This window comes from Protobothrops mucrosquamatus, unplaced genomic scaffold, assembly GCF_001527695.2.
Source record: "Protobothrops mucrosquamatus isolate PMUCROS unplaced genomic scaffold, P.Mucros_1.0 scaffold2796, whole genome shotgun sequence".
Taxonomy (NCBI): Eukaryota; Metazoa; Chordata; class Lepidosauria; order Squamata; family Viperidae; genus Protobothrops; species Protobothrops mucrosquamatus.
Genome location: NW_015388832.1, coordinates 33209 through 38809, shown reverse-complemented (window position 1 = coordinate 38809; position 5601 = coordinate 33209).

Here is a 5601-nt window from a genome sequence, read left to right as displayed (position 1 = left end):
CTAAAACCTAAACAATTTCATTACTTGAGATATTATTTCACTTTTAATTTTTAAGAAATCTCACCCTCTATTCTGCCCACTGTGGGTGGGGGAAGAGCTAAGAACTGGGCTAATTAAGTCCAGTTCATTAATGCAGGGGTTAAAAATTCAAACTTTTCTGTAAAATAAAAAGGGGGAAGGCAGAAAAGAAGTATCAGGAAAACCATAGAAACCACTGCCAATACAGCAATGTACACAATAAAACCACAGAAACAAGTAGCATTTATCATGAAAGTCGAAACAAGCAGAATGATTGTTACGTTGTTATATTTCAAGCCACATTCTTTTTTATTGGCTGCCAGAGGAGACTGCAGATATATACCTATTACGATTAATTGAACAAGATATGTTGTTAGACTATAAGAATATTTATAATAGAAAAGTAACACAGTAAATCTATAGAAATATTAAAAGGAGTTCTTTAAGGATTAGAGCTTGTAACCACACGAGAACTCACCAACCATACCTATTCATATCCAAGTAGCAATAAAATTTGTCAGAACAGAAAAATTATTTATTAATCATCTGCAGTAATCACTGCAATGGAAGTGTACAATGTAGAACTAGTTCAATCATTTTTTTCTGAATTATGTGTCATTTCCTCAATGCACAAAAAATTCCTTCCTGAAATTAGAATATGATTTAGCCTCCACGAACATGTGCTTTGACTTTGCTGCTTAAAATGTTGGATTATATTACTTTTTTTTATTTCTTCAATCTAGCTGATTGGCACTTCAAACTGTTCTTAACTGTTTGGAGAACAAACCACAGCCAAAATCTAAAACCCAAGCTACAAATATTTCCTTTTATTTCAAAGTTACATAGGTGTAAACATATTGAGACCTGATTTTCCACCAAAGGAGCAGTTAGCAGACCATTTGATGTGCCAATCAACAAGAGAACCAATCAGCTGCTCAGAATTCAAATATAGCTCCAAACAACTGACCACACTGGCCCACAAGATGCTTACGAACTAAAGAGAATAGGACAAGAAAATCCTGCTGATGACTTATTTTAGTTTGGTAACAAAATGTTCAGGAATTATATTAAAACAAACTTGGAGAACAAACCACAGCCAAAATTATAGATTATCTCAAACCACTAATTATCATTTAGTCTGATAGATGAAACCAGCTCTGGAAATCCCAAGCAATTTCTTCCATTAGATCTTTAAAGACATTAAGAACTCTGTGAAGACATGGGAGAAAATGTTCAAGGACCAATTTTCACAAATTTCATTTCTTCTTTATCCTTATCTTTGATAGGATAGCTTCCTTCAGTAAAAGCCAAAGGTTCATACAGATGTCTCAGATGAAACTGGAGGTCTTGAAGGCCTCTGGGCTCCTTCATTTTTGCCACACAAAATTTTGAACAGAAAGTTCGCAGATTAGAAAACAACACCCACACAATTTGGGTAAAAGTTGAAAGTTTATTGAGCAAAGAACAGCAAAATAATGACTAACTGCAAAGTACAATGTAGACAAAAAATATCCACAGATAAGGCAGAAAAACAAGACAATGACATTCTACAGAGGTTTATAAATATTGGAGAAAATATCATATTCCTTTAGCTGAATATTGAGTGTTGCTGAGATGCTTCCAGTAAGCATATGAACTGAACATTATTCCTGAACATTATTGTCAAGAATATTTATTCTGAGCTCCAAAATATTTGGTGAAAACTCCATACATTTATTTATTTATTCATGTAAAACAGTAAAGCAATGATAGTATAAAACCTGGATATTGCCGCCTTCCTAGGAGTAGACCAGAGTGACTGGTCCAAAGTTACCTATATGGCTTCATTCCTAAAGCAGAATTAGACTTCACTGTCTGCCATTTTCTAGCTTGATGCATTAACCTCTACATCAGAGGTTAAGGCATCAAGCTACACCAAACCATAAAACCTGGATATGGCCTTTTGTATACCTTATTAGTAGCTTGGATGAAAGTATTTCTCAGGCACATTTCAATAAGATATAATCCTTGCTATGTATTTACCTAGCCACACTTTTCCTGTAATTGGACCATGATTGTAGGTTTCTGACCGCTTTCATGATGTTCTATTACAATTATACATCATCTTAATTATGCTTTTTGCTCTTTTTATTTCTTGTGGTTATTGAAAGGTTATGTGTGATAGTACCACCTAAGGAATAAAGCCATCTGGGTAACTTAGGGCCAGTCATACTTTCACATGCCTAAGAAGGGAAGAATGGCAAACCACTTTCAAAAATGTTTGCCAAGAAAGCTGCAGAGTCTTGTCAAGGCAATTGCCAGGAATTCAGACTGATATAAAGACATATAGTAAGAAAGTGTGTGAGCTAATGAACATTTAAAGTAGAAAGAGATATAGAAGCATCTGTACATTTGGAAAAGCTAAAATTTTAAATAACCATAATATTTGCAAGCCTTAGAGGGGAAGTCACAGTATACAGAAAAGCACAAGGAAAAATATGTTCTATCATTAAAACCTACTCACTGCTACAGTTGTTTTCCACAATAACATTACACCCTGATCTTCACTTCACCCAAAATCAGGAGTTGTCATCATGTGGAATGCCAGAGCTGCTCAAATTTTACATGACTGAAAAGTGCATTAATAATAATTAGGAATTCAAAAGGTTTTCTGAGCAACTTCTTGAGTTCTACCATACTTTTGATTTGAGAGACTGGACAATAAGGTCTAGTTCTGTTTTAGGAACAAAATTAGATGTGTGACTTGGACTGATCACTCTAGTCTGCTCCTATGAAGGAGGCAATGGCAAACCTCTTCTAAAAAACCTTGCCAAGAAAACTGCAGGATATGTCCAGGACTTACAGTTGATTCAAAAGTGCAAAATGTTGAATTGTATAAGCATCTGTCCATTTAAGAAAAGAACAACTTAGTATTTTGGAAAAGCTGAAGCTTTAACCAGCCATATTATATGCAAGCATTGGAAAGGAAGCCATTTTATTCAGGAAAACAAAGGGAAAACCAGGTCACATCATTTAAACCTCCTTGTCATCACAGCTGTTTTCTACAATAGCATTACATCCTGATTCTCATTTCATTGAAGATCAAGAGTTGTCACCCTGTGGCATCCCAGAAGCTGCTAAGAATCTACATTTAGGATCTGTAAAGTACATTGATTGAAATTAAGGAAGAAGAATTTTTGCTGAGCATCTTCCATAGTTTTACCATTTGAAATGTTAGATTTGCCTGAAACCCAGCTTTGCACCCTGTTCTAACTCTTATTCCTTTATTCAAAGAAGTAAAAAAAAAAAAAAGGAAAACATAAAACTGTGGTAAACAGAATAGAAAAAGAAAGACTTTAGTAGGAATTTCTAAAATCTCCACAGTTTAGTAAGAACAAATTTATATTCTTATTCCTCATGTTATAGATGATTGGATTGAAGAGAAAATTGATTGATGACATTAGAACAACAACAACCAAAAATCAATATCTGTTCCAGCTTATTTTCAGATATAATTATTCAGTAATCTTCAAATTCTGGTAACAAATCTTATAGAAGAGCACCAGGGATCTCACAAATCCTCTAATTTGTTCAATATGGAATTGACTTAAAAGACAACTTGGGAGTTCTAACCTAGTGCAAAATGGGGTTGGTAAAAACATAAGCAGTTGAGAACAGATTTATACTAAAGGAAACACTCTGGTTACCTTTTCTCTTTTGAGCCCAACATAATAACAAAACAAAGGTTATTCTTAAAATGCTAAATGACTTTTGGATACAAATACATTGCCTTATATTATCCTCCCTGTGCTGTAAGATTATTAAATGCCAACACTACCTTATGGGATATTAAAGAAAGGGACATTTCTTTTGTGATTTCTTGTAACTAGACAGATATATACCAAGGATCATATCTTATTGAAATGTTCCTAAGAAATACTTTCATCCAAGCTACTGATGTAAAACAGACCATGTCCAGGTTTTATGTTCTGGTAAAGCTAGATGCCTTTACTTCTGGTGTAGAAGTGATACGTCTCTGCTAGGTTAAAGGAAATCTTCTGAGGGTCATTTTGAATAGACAACAGCCTGGTGAAGAAAGGATAAAAACCTTCCAGTTCAGACATATCGAGAATCTACAGTTTATCTATAATTTTTAAAAAATAAGGAGGAAGAATAATAGTAATTTGGTTCTCTAATAAAGAATGAATATAAATTTTGAGGGAATTTTGGTGGAAAGAGATGTGACTTAAAGAATTCCTCTGCAGCAGTGCTGCCCAAACTTTTTTCTTCATTATCAAAAATATCTTATCAGAAAGGCTTTTTTTATGCAATAAAACACTTTAAATCAATGGTAGTAAATTATTGTCTCTGATACTTTTACTTTTTTTTCTTGAGAGCCAATAATTTGGAGTCAAATAGAGCAGCTAATATAATTTCATCTGACTTGAAGTTTTATTTTCATATTTCTTTTTTTTTTTAAAAAAAAAGAACAATACCTTAACTTATCTCTTTCTGTATAAACATACTGTCTAATTAATACTCTTCTGTTTTAAGTTATGGAAGCATCAAGTGGAAGTCACTTATGAAAGCATCAAAGTGTGGAAAAAAAATAGACTTCACTAGAAGGTTTTCATATTTTCAAAAACTGAGATTCAGCAATTATTTGTTTGTTTCACTTTTCACAAAACCGTAGGAGAATTCTTAGAGAGATTAATCATTACTTCCATAGCAGATAGACTTCAATATGCATACAAATAACTTAGCACAATGTTTAAGACGTATATATGGTTTAAGATATTTATCTATTCTTGATAACTTCAAACTGTACAATTACTTTTTAAATCTTGTTCACTTAATTAAAATGGGTAGTTTAAACATTACTACAACCACAGTAATGATTGAGGAAGGAAAGCTACAGTGCTCAATAATTTAGCTAACATTCATATAAGTTTTGAACTCACTCTTATACTAGGGGTGTCAAACTTGCAACGTCACATGACTTGTCACAATGTATCATGACTTTTTTTCCATTGCCGGCAATGAGGTGGGCGTGGTTTTGCCATGATGCATGTGGCCCGTGGGTCGGCAGTTTGACATCTCTGGCTTATACTAACAAACTCACATCTCTGAATTAGGTACTTTATGTGAGTTTTTATTTTTCCACATAGAGTTCCTTATTTATTTGAATCCATAAGTCTCCATGAGTAGTGAATTTGTTGGCATTGCTTTAAAAGCCATTCTTCTGCTCATTTTTTTCGCTTAAAGCAACAGTCCATTACTAACTAGGATGACACATGAAAACAACACATGTCTTAATTTGTAGCTTCTTTGCATTAAAATAATGGAAAAACAAAACACTGGATAAATCATTTGCACACTAAAATAATAAAGATGAAGGAAAGGAAACGCATTTCAAAAAAATGATTATAAAAAATTGCTTAAGCACCCAAAATCAGCAGAAATCAGCCAAGATGGTAGGAGGGAAAATTTAATGAAAACTGAAGACAAATGAATGTTTTGAATTCTGTAGTGTGTGTTATGCAATGTCAGTAATTGCAGGGAAAATTATTTATATTCAGTTTAGCAGAATGTAGGAAATCTAAA